Source organism: Canis lupus, chromosome 19, assembly GCF_011100685.1.
Source record: "Canis lupus familiaris isolate Mischka breed German Shepherd chromosome 19, alternate assembly UU_Cfam_GSD_1.0, whole genome shotgun sequence".
In the NCBI taxonomy this organism is placed as follows: domain Eukaryota; kingdom Metazoa; phylum Chordata; class Mammalia; order Carnivora; family Canidae; genus Canis; species Canis lupus.
In genome coordinates, this window is record NC_049240.1 from 26,375,774 (window position 1) to 26,396,253 (window position 20,480).

Consider the following 20,480-nt stretch of genomic DNA (forward strand, 5'->3'; position numbering starts at 1 on the left):
ATAAATAGATACATAATACATTGAATATGTACATATACATAATTATATATAAATACCATATATATACAGAATACATTTATGTATGTATCTATCTACACATACGTAGCATACATATTGCCTACAGATACAAATTCCATGTTTTTGGAAAAGCAACAACTTATTTCTATGATACTTCATGAGTAAGTCATTGATAGCATGAAATATACAAAACTCAATCACAGGATGATTCTGGCTATATACATATATAGTTATTTAGGTAATAATAATTTGGAGGACTCATAGGGACATGTTTGGTTGGAAGTTCCAATTAAAAGTATTCCTCACTGGGACGCCTGGGTGGCTCAGCAGTTTAGCTCCTCCCTTCCGCCCAGGGTGTGATCCTGGGGTCACGGGATGGAGTCTCACATAGGGCTCCCTGCATGGAGCCTGCTTCTCCCTCTGCATGTCTCTGCCTCTCTCTCTATGTCACTCATGAATAAATAAATAAATAAAGTCCTTATTTATTTAAATATTTATTCCACTAATTCCCTAAGAATATCCTTGGGTCCGACTCTGTCTGCCAGCAGCCCAACCTACTGGAATCAGAGAGATGTACAAACCAAAGAATTATAGCACAACTTGATAATATGTATAAATAGAGGACTGTCTTTGAAAAACCAGTTTCTAAGACCTTTGCTTGTACAACACATGCTCAGTCTAAGTTCAGTAAAATTTGATATAAATTCAGTAAGATTTTAATCTGTCCTTGAATTTTTTTGTTTCTTGTCCCTATATCCAAGTTGTCCCTGAATTCAATTTGAGGAATATCTACAGACACCATTTTGTCAGAAACTTAATTATCCTTTTTGGCTAAACAACACAAACATTGTACTCTGAGCATCAGAATAAAAAACATTTGAGGATAGTCTGATCTTTATTTTAGTATTTTATATATATAAAGGCTTACTAAGCAAATTAATAAGATAAAAAAAGACAGCAAAGGGGATATTTACTCAACCTAGGAAGCGAAGTAAAACAACAAAACTTGGAAAACAAGTTGCATGTGAATTCATGCTAATTAAAGAAAATAGGTGTACATATTAAAACATTTGTAAGGGTTTGCTCACTGAATCTTTTTGTAACACTTGACATTAGTAATATGCCTAGAAATAATAAAGTTACATTTAATTAACAACATTTAATGATTAAAACCAAGATTTCTTTCCATACTTCCCCTTAAATAATTAAACATTTGTTTATATTAATACAGTCAGAAGTACATTTTCCTTCTAGTACCATAAGACATAAGATTAAAAAAATAAAGCACCTCACATGATTGCAAAATATGAGAGGAGAATGCTTGAAAATAATTTTTCATAAAGAAAAAATTATTTAGTTAAGTCATTGGCTCTTGTTTTTGTATTTATAACATGGAAAAGTCCAGTATAGCCTGGAATTTTGCTAATTCCCTGCCTCCCTAGGTGAAAAGTAGCTTCTACCAGGAAGCAAGATTTATCAAATATCAAAATCCTCAATGTAGTCGTCAGTGAGTCAACAGAAGCAATATAAGCAAATCAGGCTGGGAGAGCTTTAGCAAACTGCCAGGGGCTAAGTGTAAGAACAGTGTAGTAAAGTAATTGGTTAAAAGTCACAGGGATGTGATGCTGCCACTGGGGATCTCATCCTTCTGTCTTCTTTGCTCTTCTTCCCATGAAAGAGAAGAGGAAGAAGGAGAAGGAAGAAGAAGAGGAAGGGGGGAGGAGCAGAAGAAGGAGGAGAAGAGGAGGAAGTGGAAGAGCGGTAGGAGAGGAATAGGAAGTAAAAGATGAAGGTGAAGGAGAAGATAACTAAGGAATTCTGGGACATTACATAGTTTAGTGAAGTTACAGGGAAGGAATGGGTCATAAGGTTTCTCCTAAGAATTGCAAGATTTAAAGAAGATGTAGTTCTTCGTACAGGGAGGTACATTAGAATTCACCATGCTCATGATAAGGAGGGCAATGAATAGGAGTGTTTGTCATCTTCTTAACTAAGCAGAGCAAATGGAAGTTGCACAAAATAAATTTTGCAAACTTGAATTAGAATATTAGACCTTCAGATAACCTGAACACTATCAGGGCATTTGGGACACCTTTCCCTGTTGAGAGCATTTTTCAGAAAATGACAAGGGAAGATAGAATACTGGTCAATAAATTTGGAAATCATGCTCTTTATGAGGTTGCACAATACCAATAATTGTATTAAAGATCCAATAGTATGGCAGAAAATAGATAAGTTAAAATTTCTCTAATCTAGCATGTCTTAAACTGATTTGACATTTTTGATTTTGTAATATATTTAATAACATCCTGAAGACCTGTGTTCTTGGGAACCCTAATTTTCTTGGGAACTGCTGAGTGTGAAAATACATGTTAGAATTGGCTTGGAAAGGAATTCTAATCCAGGATTATTAAATAGCGATGGATAAACATTGAGGAGTAATGAGGAATTGTTAACTCCGCTAAATAGTTTGCATTCCTTTAAAATACATATGGTAAATAATTTTATACTTTACTAAGCATTTTGATATATATGTATATATGTATAAAAAGTCAAATTTTTATATTTTAGCAGATATTTAAGACAATTAGTCATGGACTGTCTACAGTTAAGGCATTTGGTGTCATCACTTTTGTAGAAGAACATATCTAAGAGAATAAGTCTGGAATGCTAGCTAGCCTTATAAAAATGAAACACAAGAATAAAATCTTAATTACCTTTTCATATGAGAAGTTATTTTGAAATAATATGCACAGCCAAAGCAAAAAAAAAAAAAAAATCTCATTATTTGTTAAAATTTAACTAATAGTTATACACTATTATTAGGTTCTAGTTTCTGAATACCACAAGAAGATTAGATTTGAGAAGTTTATTTGCCAGGTAGTCTAGTGATCTTGTAGGACTCATGTCACTCATCTGGGCTTACATTTGTCTCATGTTGCAGACAGGAAAATTAAGTGATATTTGAGGGAATTTGGGACATACTGAGGAAAAAACTTTCTAAATCATCCCTTCAATTTCCTTATTCTTCCAAGATAGGAGAGGGACAAGACAGACATGCCCTTGATTTAAATACCATGAGGGAAAAAAATGATATATTTCCTCAAAGACAGAAGTGTTGATAGACTCTAATTCTTTGGGAGTTTGTCCCAAGATGCTTCTCATTCTAATAACCTTGAAATTTCAGTTCATATCTTGTATTCAGCAGAGAGGAATTTTTTGTTGTTGTTCTTTAATCAGTGATACAAATCAAGTAATTTTTATGGAACATATCCCAGTAAAATCATTGGAGATGCAATGTTGCAAAAGACATGGCTTTTCCCAGAAATGGTTAGTGGAGAATACAAATTAAAATAGAAAAAGAAAATGAATATATTTATATATCCATGTGAAAATATATTTTAGTATATTATAGTATACATAAGTAGAGAGGGAGAGAGAGATACACAAAGATTGAGAGAAAGAGAGAGCAATTAAAAACAAAAACAAAACACAACAGAAGTCTTGAAACATAAATTTGGAAGTTTTAGGTGGAATGATTCCCTTATCCCTTGATTAGATATCACATTCCTTGAGGGCTGCAGCTCATCCTTGACCTCCTTATATCTCTCCTCCCAGCACCAGCACCGTGGATGAAGCAAAACCCTTATAACATAGTGGACAACACAAAACCAATACCTTTGAGTTGATTAGTTCATTTTATGCCATAGCTGTGCATTGTTTTATTCACTCACATATATTCATTCATTCACTCATTCATCAATTAATTCGTTCATTTGCAGTTTACTCCAGTTAGATACTAGCCTGTGGAAAAAAGTTAAAACAATAGGAACATTTAAGTCCTTACCCATCACAAAAGCCTCTCTCTTGATTGCTTTTGTTATCTCTGCCAGCAAGAAGACTGTGAGGAAATTACCATGTGGTTAGCAGGCCTGGCGAATCAATATGCTATGTTATCATTTATTTCCAGCTGCAATGCCGCTGTTGCCCTGGCTACCGGGCACTCTAACCTCCTGGGAGACACCTAGAGAGGTTAATTAGTTTACAGCTGGCCATAATTAGGATCAAAAGGCAGCAGGAAAGAAATTCTTAAGTATCTTGACAGAAACCATATGCAGAGGTGAAGCTGTCAGCTTGAGCAAACTGCAGTGTTTTAACTAGAAATTAAACATTGTGGGAGTTGTTCGGTAGGAATGCCAAGTGAAGGTATAATTATAAGAGATAAGGTACACCCAGTAATGTGATAGTCTCTGGTGGCTGTGGCAAGAAGACCTTCAGGACTCCAACTGGCCATGGCCATCCCCTGTGAATCAATGTTCTCAAAGATAAAATAAGGTGATTGCATGGCATGATATCTAAGGACTCAAAGCCTGTTCTCCACATGACTAAAAAGGAACTTGGGAGGCATCACAATGAGAAATATGGTCTTGGCCAATTTATTCATAGCAACAATAACAGTAGCTAACAATCTTTTATCATTTGCCATGTGTCAGCACTCAGTATTTTATTTAATCTCCACGGCAACCATGAAAAGTGATGGTTATTTCATCGTTCTGTAGACAACAGAAATAAAGTTACAAAAGGAAAGATCACTTAGTCTAGCCCCTATCCTCATCAGTGAACAAACCCAGTCCAGATGAACAAACTTTAGATCTCAAATCCACCTTCAATCCTGTCTTCTGTGTCTGAAGTCTGTCAATCTGTGTTGAATGCTGATATCTTACTTTCTAATATATTTTAAGGGAGAATAAGCTGGATTCTTATTGATTTTCTCCATTTAACTTATTGAGTTTCTTTTCCAGAAACTGGGGGCACTAGCTGAGAAAGGAAATAAATATGTCAAGAGAAAATTCAACCAGGTTAAGTTGAGCCTCTCATAAAGCCTGTGATAGGAGTGAATATTATTTTTCTCCAAGAGCTTTTTCTATTGACAGCTCAAACCAAAGCAAAACTGAAATTCCAGAGGTGGGCACTTCAGATAGCCCAGATACGCTTATAGTCTCATTTCCTTACCTCATTTGTGTAGCTGCTACCCTTCGGCACTACCTTCTCTCAACTCTGTGGATAAAAGTACCCTGGGCCTTGTTATCTCTTCACATTTAAATTTTTCTTCATGGCATACTGTTTTCTATTTGTTTCTTTCTTTATCTCTCCCAGTGAAGTATAACCTCCATAAGCACAAGGTATTTGAGTGTTTTGTTCATTACTTCATTCCTAGCACCTACAGTAGTGCCTGGAACATAGAAGGAACTTAACATATATTTTTAAACAAATGATTGAGTGAATCAACGAGTGAAGGATGAATTTCCATTTCATGAATGGGGACTCCAAAACCCAGAAGTTAAGTAATTTGCACAAGTTACAACATTAGTAAATATTACATTTATGAGATCTCAGAGTTTTTTTCATCCTTACCACTGCTCTGTTTAGTACATCCAGTACCAATGCTGCCCCCTCAAGAATGGTGTGGTCTTTGCAAAACTCTGTCCAGCCAAGGCTATTGTTGATAGCTTTCTGATATCCTACAATATAATTCAAATGAATAAGGGGAAAAAGTGGATGATGATGCTTCCTTACTGAAATTATCATTCTCCTTGGAAGCTATGACCAGGACATGCAAGAATTGACTCATAACTTAAATAAAAATGGTCAGACCAGAGACAATCATATTAGTTCTTGAAATCCATTTACCAGTATGTATCAAAAATCTTTAATGTGTTCATAATCTGGGATGTGCTAATTTCATATCTAGGAATATATCCTAAAGCATTACTACAAACCAAGATAGGTGTGAGTTTATATTTATAACCACAATCTTTTTACAAAGACTCTAAATGCCAAATAATGATACTTTCGTGGAATATTTTAATGACACATGAAAATTCCTCAGGTTAATTGATAAAAAGTAGTTTGTCTTTATAACACTATATATATACACATATGAAATATTCTACAGTGTAGCATTAATAGTAATTATATGCAGCAGACTTATATTTTACAGAAAAAGACACTTTTCTGCCAATTTTCAAATTTTAGGTTTTTGTTTTTTTGTTTATTCATGAGAGAGAGAGAGGTAGAGACACGGGCAGAGAGAGGGAGAAGCAGGCTCCATGAAGGGAGCCCGATGTGGAACTCGATCCCAGGTCTCCAGGATCATGCCCTGGGCTGAAGGTGGCGCCAAACCGCTGAGCCACCCTGGCTGCCCAGTATATTGTTTTATATAAAGTTTTCAAATACAACAGAGTGAGTCAAAAGTGAAATAAAGGAAATTAACAAAAATTGCCTTATCTCTAGTCAACTATTGGTTATTTTCAGTATATAATTTGCTGATTGGATGATGACAACCAAATATGAATCACCTTGCAGAATTAGCAAGTTTGGTTGTGGATCGACATACAGTCACAGTTACTAGTTGCAATAGACTAAATATTTTCATCCCTTCCGAATTCCTATGTTGAACCCGAACCCCCAAAGTGATAGTATTTGAAGTTGAACACTTTGGAAGGCAATTGATTCAGGAGAGTGGTGCCCTCATCAGGAGATTAGAGCCAGGCCTCAAAGAGCTCTTTTGTTCCTCAGGCCATGTGAGGTTATGTGAAAAAAGCTTCTATCCACCAATTAGGAAGCAGGTCTGCACTAGACACTGAATCTACCCAGACCTCGATCTTGGATGTCCAGCCTCCAGAACTGTGAGAGTGGCTCAGTCAGGTAAGCATCCAACTTTTGATTTTCACTTAGGTCCTGAGACTGAGCCCTTTTCTGGGTTCCACGCTGGGCATGGAGCCTGCTTGAGATTTCCTCCCTTTGCTCCTCCCCCTGCTCATGCTCTCTGTCTCTCTCAAATAAGATAAAAATCTTTTAAAAAGCTGTGAGAAATAAATTTCCATGGTTTTTACATCTATGATATTGTGCTATAGTAGCCCCTGTGTTTTTTGGCATTCATTTCTGTTTCCCTTTCATTAGATTTTCAGTAGGAAGTTCTGCAGATGAATCTGGGGTAGGGGGGGGGAACCACAGAAAGAAGAAAATAAAATCTGGGCATCCCTATCATAAAATAAAGTATTATGCAAAACCAATATTTTCCTAAATGTTTATCCTGTAAAGCATATTCACTGTTACTGGATTTGTTTCTGACATAGCAAAGTAGCTGAATATAGGGATGGTAAATTCACACCAGGTCAGAGAGCTTAAATATACAAAGAAGAATGAATTAAGAAAAACTTATTTTTTTGAAATGGTACTGGAAGAAATTAAGACGTTGACAAATACAAATCAAACCCTATCTTCCAGACCTCAACAGAGGAAATGAAGAAACACTATTTATGAGCCTTTAAAGCAGTATAATCCTTGGAATGAGACAAACAGGGGAATTTGAAATAAATATAGTGTGGTATTCAGAGTTTTATTTCTTTTTCAATATTTGCAATTACGTATTTGAACATCATAACTGGAAGCAATAGATCATTGCATTACCTGGGATTACATAGGAGGGCCATCTCAAGATATTAAGCCAATCAATGCATTTAAAAATAAGAGCAGAAGCTCGAAAATCACCTACTTTTTGTTAGAAAATCTAATTAGAAATGCATATAAATTAACTTATTGGATGACGCTGAACATCTTACAAGTGAGAAAATGCTTTTCCTAGACAGCTCCTTTTTTGGATATGTGCATCATGGCTGTTTTGTACATTTTTTCTCTGAGTGTTAGGTATGGCAATGATGATCCAAGTCTGATTAATATTATAAGTCCCAGGAGGTGTGTAAAAACTCTGTTCAAGCAATCAGACAGTCTGTAATCATTACTACTTCAAACATTAACTTAGCACACAGCTCTGTGGAGTCCCTCTATGCTGTGCAGGGGAATACAGATATAAATAAGGTAGTATCCTACCCTGGAAAACTTCATAGTCCAGTGAGGAAGGCATATAAGGAAGCAAATACAATGGAACGAGATGAGATTCTCATCATAAGGCACAGCTTTGTGATGTAAAGGGGCATCCAACCTAGTCTAGAGAAATTAAAAAAGCATAATGATAAAAATAAAGCCTTCATGGAAGAGGAGGTATCTTAGCTGGGATAGTAAAGTCAGTTTGACATAGGTAGCAAAGGGTAAAATTTGAGTGTGGGGATTTATGACAGGAAAAAGATTTTTGTGCAGTTGAAATTTATCCCATGTCTTAGTACTTTTCTATAATTTTAAATTGCATAAAAGCCCTATTTTACTGTTTTCCCCCTAACTGTGTGTTCTATATTTTTATCCTGGGAGCCAATTTCCAGATATTTAGAGGGAAATCTAGAAATACTAGTATTTTTACTAGTATTAAGTGATTAATTTTACTAGTAATGGTGGAATATTTGTTTATTAGTGGAAACCTGAAAAGCTTAGCACAAAAAAATAAAATAGAAAGAAAAGAAAAAAAAGAAAAGAAAAGAAAAGAAAAAAGAAAAAGCAAGGCAGGTACAAACTTGGATTTGGTCAGTTTAGCTGCCTGTATGTGTAACACTAATGTAGAACATGATAGGAGGGATCAGAAGATTCAATATAAAATTCATTTTATAAAATTCATATATTCCAGGTGCTTTGTCTGGCAGAGTTTTACATTGAGGACCCATTTATTAGGTACTGGGCACTGTGCCAAGGAAACAATGAAATTAGCACTGATTAACACAGATTGGGAGGAGTGAGAAATATAGGGTGGGTCTATATTCATGGGCAGCATGTAATATAGCAAGACAATCAAGGAACTGAGTCCAGGTACAATAAAAGGAACGTATGGAAGTGGGTGTGTGGAAAGAGAGGAAGAACCCAGATCAGGAAATCCTGTTTTTCACTGATTTGTGATTCATTATGAAGACTAGGAGGAAACATGGAAATGTTTTTCAGAATATGATTACAGAGGTTAAGTTGGAACTGACTTCAAGTAGGGTTACCAGTTGTGGAAGTAATAGAAATAAAATTACAGAACGGTCACTAGAACCAAAGAACCAAACAGAGTAGTAACTAACTTATTTCAGGAACTCATTATTTCTCACTTTGATTTTTTTCCTTTTGTTTTACTGAGATATCAATTATATATGATAAAAAGTACACACCCTCGGTGTTCAGTTTTGTGAGTTTTGACGATTAATCTTGTGTGGACCTATTCTGTTAATCTGCTTGTTCTCTAAGTACTTTTCTGTCTAGATTGTTGTGACTTTAAGGTCAATTTTGAATTCAGGGAATCTAGTCCTATAATTTTGTTCTCTTTCAAGTATATTTTAGCTATTTTAGATTCTTTGTAGCTCCACATAAACTTTAGAACTGAACTATATTTTCTAGAAATAATAGGCATTTTAACTATATTGAGTTTCCATTCTGTAAACATGGCAATGTAAATGTAAGAGAAATGTAAGATTTTAAAATTTCTCTCAATAATGGTTCAGCAATGCAGAGGCCTAGTAGAGTTCTTATTAGAATTATTCCTCAATATTTAATGTTTCTTATGCTTTTTAAATATAAATGTAATTTTGTTTTCTAAAATGTTAATATTTAGAAATGCAGTTGATGTTTTTTATTGTCCCTCTATCCTACGATCTTGCTAAATTAACTTAGTTCTATTGGTTGTCGATTCTTTTGGATTTTTATGAGAATAATCAAGTCATCTGAAAATATAGGTTTTCTTCTTCGATCTTTATATCTTTTATTTCTAGTTGTACCTGATTACAGTAGAACCCTCAGTAAAAATGTGAAGTACAAGTGAGATATCATTGCTCTTATTCTGATCTTTAAGACAAAATATTTAATGTTTCACTATAACGTATGATGTCAGATGGAAGTGTCCATCCAAGCCTTTTATTATATCAAGGTAAATGTTTACTATTCCTAATTTGTTGAAGATTTTTGATGTGGTTTTGGCTTTCATCAATGTCTTCTTTTGTACTTATTGAGATACTCATTTTTTTTTTTTTTAGTTTGCTTATATTAAATTGTCTAATTTTTGAAATTTGAACTCTTGAATTCTCGGGGTAAATTCTGCATGGTTTTTGTGTATTATCACTTTTGCAAATGTCTACATTTTGTTTTCAATATTGTGTTAAGGTTATTTTTGCATCCATTTTGATGAAGAATATTGGCTTGAAGTTCTCTTATAATAACATCTTCTGATTTTAGTGTGAGGTTTATGCTGGCCTCATAAAATGTTGGAAAATGTTATCTTTTTCTGTATTTTCTGAAAGAATTTATGTAGGGTGAATGTTATTTCTTTCTTAAATGTTTGGCAGAGTTCTCCAGTGATTCTATTTGGTCCTTGAGTTTTCTTTGGGGAAAGATTTAAGTACAAATTTAATGCCTTTAATAGTGCAGGACTGTTCAGTTTATCCATTTCTCCTTTAGTGATTTTTGGTAGTTTGTATATATCAAGAAATTAGCTCATTTCATAAGTTGTCATTTTAAAGAGCCTTGAGAAGACGTTTTTATAAAAATTTATTTACTTATTTGTGCATTCAGAACAACTACAACTTTAATAGATAATTAGTAACCACTTCCCACTGGAAGATAGTTCTCTAAGGGCTTCAAGCTGGAGACAATTACCACCCTTCCAGATCCTGAGGGACAAGGGTGGATGAGGTAAGGAAGCAGCGTTGTGCTTTCCAAAGAGGCAATGACTCAGAACGCTGTTGAATGGTGATTAATGGGCCATTAACACTGGGGCAGGCCTGGCAGTGTTAGACCCAGGGCTTAGGCACCATCCTCCACCATTTGAAGGCAAAGGGTACCTGGCAGACATTGACTGGCAAAAGCACAGAAGTCACCAATTTCAGTCAAGTAGCAAATGTCAGGTTTAATCCAATTGGTAGTGAAATGGAATAGAGAGGCCAGGCAAAAGTTGGTCGAAACAGGCTTTTAATGGGACGCGCTCTCAGGTGAGGTTCCCAGTGGCCTGCAGGGGAGGAAAAGAGCAGGGAAGTCACAACCAGGCAAAAAGCAGGGGGGTCTATAAAGAGTTTTTGGCGGGAAGATGGGGGCAGGGCGGCATTACAGTTAGGGCAAAGGGTTACAGGTTTGTAAGCTAAGTTAGGGTAGGGCGGCAAGGCGACGTTATTGGGAGGTTGCTGGCCTGGGGTCGGCCGTTTTGAGGTCTCCAGTCATGCCAGCCTAACATTCTGATCTTTTTGTTTTGTTATAATGGTGCAGTGATTCAGATCTGACTGCTTCCTGCTGATATAGGGGCATCGTTGGGCATGTCAGAGGTGGGCAGGCAAACGTAGGGGTGTAAAAGGAGTTGGTTGACTGACACCCGAGACATTTCGCGAATTCATTTTAACTTTGGTGAGGGTGTGGAGACTGGTCTCGACTATACCTGTTTCACTGATGTAGTAACAGCATCCTTCACTGAGAAACATGCAGGCTCCACCCTTGTCTGCAGTGAGAAGGTTCAAGGCACCTCAGTTCTGGAGGGCCACCTGGGCCACTGAGGTTATCTGGCATTGGAGGGAGGCCAGAGATTCTGCCAAGGCCTCAATGGCCATCTGAAGTCTTTCAGATAGGTCCCTGGAAGAATCTACAGAGTGGATTAAGGTCCCCGTACCCAATCCTGTGGCCACCAGGGTTAAGCCCAGGGAGATCCTGATAACCAGTGGGAGAAAGATTGCCCTTTTTTGTTTTTCTGGGGGAAGGCCGGTAAGGAGGGCTATTTCTGCCTGACTTTAGATAGTTAATTGTGGAACTAGGTAGATAGGCAGACAGAAGAGGGAGGCAGAGGTATTGAGAGATTTAGATAGGGTGCCATTGCACCAAAAGAAACTGCCAATAGCAGCGTGATGAGAGGTGACGTTTGACCAGGTGACGTTGCAAAGGGATGAGTTAGGGGTGGAATAACAGAAGGGGAATTGATGGATGAGAGGGTCAGTAAATAGGGGAACATTAGTGAGAGAGGGATGTGGCACCAGAGGTGTGGGTGTGGGGCTGGTGTTGCTGAATGCATTGGGGAGGGGAACAGCCACAAGGGGAGTTTTGCCTAAAGCGGCACAGATAAAACAATGGGACAGATTGCCCATGCCAGAAAGGTTGGCAAAGGAAGTGCCTTGTTGCAAAAGTTTTACCCAGGAGAAGCCTCAGGCAGGAACCCTGGTGGGTTAGTCTGTAGGTGGGTTTGGAGAAGTTGTTCCTGTGTTCATATGGTGTCAGCTTGATCTTTTAGGGTGGGTTGGTTTTGTAAGATCTTTATGAATGATCTATAGATTTGGAGGGAGGTGGTAGGGTAGGAGTAGTAACCCCAGTGGTAAAGTTTTGCCATTACCCCTGTTGCCCAGCGGGGGTCCCAAGGGTCCTGAACAGTTAGGCCATATTTGCCGGACTGTTGGTAGAAATGACAAGGTTGACGAAGGGCCATAGAAGGACTGGTGAAAGGGCCCTGACAAAGATGATGAATATTACAGTAAGAATAAGGACAGCCTCCATTAGTTTGGACCCAATAATTTTGACAGTTAGGATGAGTCTGATGATAGGTGAAATAGATTATGGGATTAGAACTAGGATCAGGACTAGGTGGAGGGAGGGAGTAAAATCTATCAAAGGTGAAATTGACACTAGCCTGGCAACCTAAAGGTTGACAATCAGTGGTAGAAATAAGGTGAGACCAGATTCCCTGGTTCCAGGTTTCTGTCATGTAAAACCTCTACCTAAATCCAGGGTCAGTGGTGGAGTGACTAGGAGGTAGGACCAGGAGGAGGAGGATGGCGCAAAAGCTGTATTCGAGTAGGTCCTAAAGGTTGTGCCATCCATACATCTTGCTAGGGGGCTTGCTTTAATTTAGAGATGTGTACCCACGGGTGGTGTCCTGTGAGTTTGGTGGCCATGGGGGTCATAAGGACCTCTGTATAGGGACCAGTCCACTTAGGCTGTAAAGTTTTGGGGTCTAATTCCTTTAGCAGGACAGTATCCCCGGGGGCCAGGGCTTGGGGAGTATCTCATGTGGGTTCTCCTGGAGTAGGGGTGACTGAATCCGTATGAGCCCACAGGAGGGCTCTTAGAAGAGTTAGGTAAGGTAGGTAAGATAGGAGAGGAGGAGGTGATGATGGAAGATTTTGAGTGAGCAGGAAGGGCTGCCCCAAGTAGAGAAGCTCCAAGAGACTTAGACCTGATGGCCCTCAAGGGGTAGCTCTGAGCCTTGTTAAAGCCAATGGGAGGAGGGTTGTCCAGGACAGGTGGGTTTCAAGGGTAAGTTTGGTGATATGTTCCTTGAGAAGGCCATTGGCCGGCTCTACCTTACCCGAAGACTGGGGGTGAATAGGATATGGAATTTCCAGGTAATATTTAGGCCCTTGGAGACTTGCTGGGTGATGCTGGAGATGAAAGCCAGGCCATTGTCAGATTATAGGGTCCACAGGAGGCCGAATCTTGGAATGATGTGTTTGATGAGTATGGTGGGGTGGCCACTACATCTGCCATCTCCCGAGCTGTGGGGAAAGCCTCTATCCACCCTGTAAAGGTCTCCACTAAGGTTAATAGGTAGCAAAAGGATTTATGGCGTGGCATGTGGGAAAAGTCAAGCTGCCAGTCCTTGCCAGGTTGGTAGCCACAGAGCTGGTGATTGGGTCCCGGCCTGCAAACTCCCCCTTGAGCATTTACAGTAGAGCAGGTTTTACAAGACTAATGCACCTCTCCGATAACCGTTAGGAGATGTGGAAAAGCGGTTCTAGGAACTGGTGTAAGGTCTTGGGACCAATGTGTAAATGGTTTGGAAGAGTGAGTTTCTTTTGAAAGAAGAAAAGCCTTTTTCCCCGGCTATTCTTCCCATTTTTTAGTGTCTGAGTTTCCTGTCTGTGTAAGAGGGGGAATGTGGTGTGTTGAGGAAGAGGAGGGGAGCTGGTGAGGAGCCTAAGGCAGTGTCTAGGGCAGTGGAATTGGCTTTGTTATTGGCCCGGCACACCGGGTCCTTGGAGAATTGGTGTCCATGACAGTGGATAATGGCTACTTCAGTGGGAAGGCTGAGGGCCTCTAGTAGTTTTGAAATGAGGGGCCCATTGATTATGGGGGTTCCCTAGGTTGTAAGAAACCCGAGCTCGCTCTTGCCAGAGGACAGAATGTGTATGTGTGAGGAGGGAGGCATATTTGGAGTCAGTGTATATGGTAACTCATTGCCCTTTGGACAGGTGAAGAGCCCTGGTGAGAGCTGAAAGTTCTGCCTTCTGAGAGCTTGTCCCGGGGAGGGAGGGGACTGCCTCTAGGGTGGCATCTGGGGTAATGACAGCATATGATGCGTGTCTCTGGCCTTCTGGGGCAATGAGAATTACCATCTACAAAGAGTATTTGGTCAGAGTTAGGGAGGGGTTGATCGGATGTGAAGTCCTGGATGTGAAGGAGTCAGCTCCTCCAGGAGTTGAGGGCAGGAATGGGAGGGTTCTGGGTTAGTAGAAGGGGTAGGTAGAAGGGTAGCAGGATGTAGACGAGGAGAAGTTGATAGATGTCCGGACTTTTGATGAAGAGGAGGTGAGTAGAAACAGTGGGTGAGGGAGAAAGATGAATGGTGGCCTTGAGGTGTGTAGGATATCCCAGCCAAGGAGAGGAGCTGGTCAGGAAGGAATTATAAGGAAGGAATGTGAGAAGGGAAACCCATCCAGTCTGCAGGAGAGGAGTGGGGTGGTCCATGGAATAGAGGAAGTGCCATCAATTCCCACTACCCCTACTGGAGAGGGGAAACTGGCCCCTGAGTAGGAAGGCAGAACAGAGTAGGTCGCCCTCATGTCCAACAGGAAAGGGATGGACTTACCCACTACCTGGAGCAGGACCCTAGGCTCGGCCTAGGTGTGGGGGTGTCCAAGTCTGGGCCCTGTCAGTCATCATCCAATTCGAGTAGCTGGAAGGCTGGACTGACCGGCTCAGGGTTTCCTCTGCATGGAGGCGCTGAGGATCCTCCAAGACCAGGGCAGGCGATTTCCAGTGGCCCCTCATTTGACAGTGAGGGCATGGCCGTGTTGGCTCCTGGGGATTGGGACATTGACGGGCCCAGTGTCCCTCGGTGCCGGGTCTGAAGCAAGCCCCAGGCGGGGTGTTGTTGGTTCCCCCTTTCTGTGGGCTTCCGGAGCCCTCCCGCCACAGGGCTGCCACCAAGGCTGGGGTCTAGGGTGGGACCTTCTGCTGGAGTCTAGCCTGCCTCTTAAGTTCAGCCCCTTCCTCTTGGGTGTTAAGGACTTTAAATGCCATTTTCACCAGGTTGGGAACGGGAGTTCGAGGACTCTCCTCGGCCTTCTTTGACTTTTTATGGATATCCGGGGAGGACTGAGACATATAAGGGGTCGCCAAGGCAGTAGCCCTGGCCGGGGAGGCAGGGTCCAGGCGAGTGTACTGGGTTAGAGCCTCAGTGAGCCTATTAAGGAAAACCGCAGGGTTTTCACCTGGGTTCTGAACGACTTCCCGAGTCGATCATAGTTGACAGCCTTGTCCGAGGCCGCCCGCCTGCCAGCACTGAGACGACGGGCCTGCGGTGGCACGGGTGGCCCTCCTGGCCCGCCTGATAATCCCGCCGGGATCCACAGCAGGGACTGAGCGCCCAGGGCAGCAGCGTCGGTCTCATGGCCCTGGTCGGCGTGTTGTCGGGCAGCAGCCTGACACGCTCTCTCCTCCCGTGTAAGGGTTGTGGTCTGGACAACATGCAAATCATGCCAAGTCAAGTCCTACGCCTGGGCCAAATATTGGGATGCCTTGATATAGTTTCCCACATTAGCAGAGTAAGAGCCCAGCCACTTTTTAATTTGGGAAAGGTCCTGGAGAGAGAAAGGAGCCTGGCCCCGAGCAACCCCTTCAGCTCCCGCCACCTCTGGAAGGGGGCAAGCCAGGTCAGGGGAGGAGGGGACCTTGCGGGATCTTGCCTGCTGGAGATCAGGGGGTGAAGGTTGGGGGTCAGAAGTGGGTAAAGAGGTGCGCGGTTGGGAGGCAGGAGGAGGAGAGGGGGCAGGGGGCTCCAGATAGGGGAGGGCTGGTGTCCCCTTAGTAGGTGGACGGGCCAAGGTCTCAGGAGACTCCGAGAGAGGGGAAGGGGGAAAGGATTCGGGGGCTTTTGGAGCTGAGGGAATAGGTGGAGGAGAGGGAGGGAGGGAGCGGCGCCCGCACCCAAAGGATCTGAGCGATAGAGCACTGGGAGCAGAGGGAGGGGCGAGGGCGGAGGTGCGGGACCTCGGGCCACTTGCCCTGGTGTCTAGAGGTTGTCCAGGTGCGTGAGAACTGGGCTGCAAAAGTACCCTCAGGGGGCCAGTGAGTGATTGTTTAGGCACCAAATGTCAGGTTTAATCCGATCGGCAGTGAAATGGAATAGAGAGGCCAGGCAGAAGTTGGTCGAAACAGGCTTCTAATGGGACGAGCTGTCGGATGAGGTTCCGGCCGCAGGGGAGGGAGCCAGGAAGCCTTGGGCCGGGGAAGTCACACCCAGGCAAACGGCAGGGGGACTATAAAGAGCTTTTGGCGGGAAGATGGGGGCAGGGCGGCACTCCAGTTAGGGCAAGGGTTACGGGTCCTTGTGTGCTAAGTTAGGGTAGGGCGGCAAGGCGGCGTTATTGGGAGGTTGCTGGCCCGGGGTCGCCGTTTTGAGGTCCCCAATCTCACCAGCCCAAAAGCAAAGTCATTAATGAAGGTGCACTTGAAACCCAGGAGCTTTAGCAACTGGCAGATCTTTTCTTTCAGGCAGCAAGTGCCCTTCATCTGGGGCCCAAAAGGTTTGGGGATACACAGATTCTTACCCATCACAATCATCTGCAGCAGATCAGAGAAGGTTCTTGAGACTTTAAAGATTCAAAAAAGGGACGCCTGGGTGGCTCAGCAGTTGAGCCTCTGCCTTTGACTCAGGGAGCGATCCCAGAGTCCCACATTGGGCTTCCTACGTGGAGCCTGCTTCTCCCTCTGCCTGTGTCTCTGCCTGTCTCTCTGTGTCTCTCATGAATAAATAAATGAAATCTTTTAAAATAAATGAATACTTATTTAAAGAAGACATTTGTGTATATCAAGAAATTAGTTCCTTTCATGAATTGTCATTTTAAAGATTCTTGAGTTGACTTTTGGTTTTCTGGCATTGGTGGGACCTATGACTTACTTTTAAACAATAAAAAGTGGCAAAAATGATGAGTGTCACTCCCATGATTATGTTTATTATTTAAGACTCTCTTTTGCTAGCTGACTCATCTTAAACTCTCTCTGCCTTGCTAGCCTAGAAGAAGCAAGCTGCCACAAATACCTCAACTGACAAGAATAGAATGCTGCAAATTATCACATGAGTGGGGAAGTGGATATTTCCCCAGATGAGAATCTAGCACTGATGACTCTTTGCAGCCTTGTGAAACCCTACACAGAAAACCCTGCTAAATCATGCCTGTGCTCTTGATCTAAAGGAAACCGCCATTCAATAAATATTTGTTTCTTAAGCTCCTGACTTTGTAATAATTTGCAATGCAACATAGGAAATTCATGCATCTGCTAAGCCACTTATATTTAGTAGCTTTTTGATAAATTCCTTAGTATTTTCTACTTGGACAATCTGTCATCTGTGAATAAAGAGTTTCATTTCTTGTTTTGCTATGCTTTTCCTATTTTGTCATACCTTATTAAGCTGACTAGAAGTACTAATGTTGAAATAAAGAGGCAGGAATACGGATTCTTGCCTTACCTCTGACCTGAGTAGCAAATCATGATTTTATTTATTTTTTATTTTTATGTATTTTTTTTAAAGATTTTATTTATTTATTTGACAAAGAGAGAGAGAGAAAGAGAGAGAATGTGAGAGAGCATAACTAGGCAGAATAGGAAGAAGCAGCTTCCCTGTGAGCAGGGAGCCTGATGTAGGGCTCGTTACTAGGACCCTGAGATCATGACCTGAGCCAAAGACAGATGTTTAACCCTTTGAGCCACCCAAGTGCTCCGAAAATCGATTTTAATTGATATTTTATTTTATACATGACATTAAAAAAATCAAGTTGAAAAAAGTTCTTGCTATTCATAGTTTGTTTTCGTGGGATTTTAAATGTGTATTGAATTTTGTTAAATGTTATTTTCTACCCATATTAAGATGATCAAATGATTTTTTGCTTTAAGTCTCTTAATATGGTAACTTGTATATTATTTGAGTAGTTAATATTAAACTAACCTGAATCCCTCAGGTTAACTCTACTTAATCATAATAAATTTGCATGCGAGTGCATGTGTGTGTGCTTACATATATTGACAACATTGAATAGCTAAGATTTGGTAATTTTATTTTCTTCTGTTTATGAGAGTCTTTTTTTTTTAAGATTTTATTTATTCATGAGAGACACAGAGAGAGAGAGAGGGGGTGGGGCAGAGACACAGGCAGAGGGAGAAGCAGGCTGCATGCAGGGAGCCAATGTGGGACTCGATCTCAGGTCTCCAGAATCATGCCCTGGGCCCAAGCCCGCGTTAAACCACTGAGCCATCTGGCCTCCCCGATGGTGGTCTATTTCAAGCTTCACTGTGTACTAACTTCACTCTAGTATAAGCTTCACTCATACTAACTCATTTATTTGAACCAACATCAAATGACTGCCCTCCCTCTTTTCCATTTCTTACTTCCCATATTTTTGTATTTCTTTAGTTCTTTTTTAATTTAGAAAAACAGTTTTCTTGAGACAGACAAAAAAAGTATTTAATTTTTCTTCTTTAACTTATCCTGCTTCAATATTCCTTTTTTTTTTAAGGATTTTATTTATTTATTCATAAGAGACACACAGAGGGAGGGAGGCAGAGACACAGGCAGAGGGAGAAACAGGCTCCATGCAGGGAGCCTGACATGGGACTCGATCCCGGGTCTCCAGGATCACACTCTGGGCTGAAGGCCGCACTAAACCACTGAGCCACCAGGGCTGCCCATCCTGCTTCAATATTCCTAATTCAATTTTGTCCTATCACCTCAAGAAGTACTAGTAACTAAAATATCATATTATAATGAAACACACTGTATGGGAATTCTGCATGAAATCATCATGACTAGAAAAAAAATAGTGAAGGCTAGAAGAAAAAAGAGTATGGCATTAAAATATGATAAATCCATCAATTACTTCATCATCATTATAGCTGGCATGAGGCGGAAAAAAACCTTTCAATTAATACCCTGTCAGGCTGAGTCTTTGACTACTTCCTGTTCCATTGATTCAGCTCCTTTACTTTCTCTGAGAGCCAAATCACTTCCCCAGGAGATTACCATGTGGATCTCTCTCATTACTTCCAAAAATAAACCAGTATTGGCAAAAAACCCTGAGATAGAAGTATACTGTCAAGTTAACCTTAATCTGAAAACATAAGTTCTTTATTAATGAAAGTTATGGATTCAATTTTGATGTTTTAGAAACATGGACCATTATTAGGAAGCCGGGTATGAATCAACAGATGAAAAAAATATATAAACAAGTATGCATATTTATTAACATGTATGTATTTCCATTCAACACAGATGATTTTGGAGGAAAATAAAGTCAATTTTCTTAAACGCTATTTGGGCCTATTCTCCTAACTCAGCCTACATTTATAGAGATTAGTCCTTGCCCTTGGTGTTTGATCTACTCAGTATCCTCTAGATGAAGAAGATTGACCTACTTTTGTCGAGAAAAAAGAAACTTAATTCACTTGTTATTCCTTGCAGACTGGATAAATTGATTTTTAACTATGAGGATGAAATAATTAGGAGGTACACCATGTACACCAGGTGCAGGTAAAGTCCAGTGAAGGCAGAGTGGCAGATTCTAAGGTCTTCCAAATAATTTACATTAAAAAAAAGAGGAGTAAGAAGGTTTCTTAGAAATTTTATGTCTTTTTGAGATTTAGTTTTTTAAGTAATCTCTATACCCAATGTGGCACTTGAACTCTGAACCCCAAGATCAAGAGCCACATGCTCTTGTGACTGAGCCAAAGAGGTGCCCCTAGACCTGTTAAGAAGAAGTGACCAATAGTATAAGATTCAGTTGCTGCTCTAAGAACTTCCTCCCCAGACCTTCTAAGTTCTGAGCTTTCCTTTCTCCTAACCCCACCTCCATGAACTACTTAATAAACTATTCATTTCATATATTTTTACCTATGTTTGTGAATATACCTAATACTAATATTTCCTTTAGTTATAATTTAGTTTACTTTGTTATAGTGTTCAGTTATAAATATAGCTCATAAAAGGATTTCTTAAATTAGGAATTTGTGGACTCATTTTTTTAATTAGTTGCTTTATAATATTTGGAGAAATTTACACATAATAATTAGTCATCTATGCAATGAAGCTATGAATTAAAATTATATTACAACTGTAACAAATAATGTCTGTACTCATTGAATTACTAGATCTTATAGATAACTTTTGTAAGTTGCATATTTCAATTAGAAAATCCAAGTATGCAGATACATGATTTCACATTTTCTTTATGTTAGAAATCTGGGTAAATTTCAGTAGAACTCTGGGACAGGTTTATTTTTCTGCAGTTTTTGTGTATTCATGT

The 20,480-nt window shown here is 40.3% G+C and overlaps 1 long non-coding RNA gene across 1 annotated transcript in view; it reads left to right on the top strand.

Annotated features, from left to right (window-relative positions):
- LOC111091055 overlaps positions 1 to 17,382 on the top strand; it is a 29,848-nt gene extending 12,466 nt beyond the window's left edge. The window contains exon 4 of the long non-coding RNA XR_005373781.1: positions 17,197 to 17,382. This is a non-coding gene — a long non-coding RNA (uncharacterized LOC111091055). The remainder of the gene's footprint in view (positions 1 to 17,196) is intronic.
- The last annotated feature ends 3,098 nt before the right edge of the window (positions 17,383 to 20,480 follow it).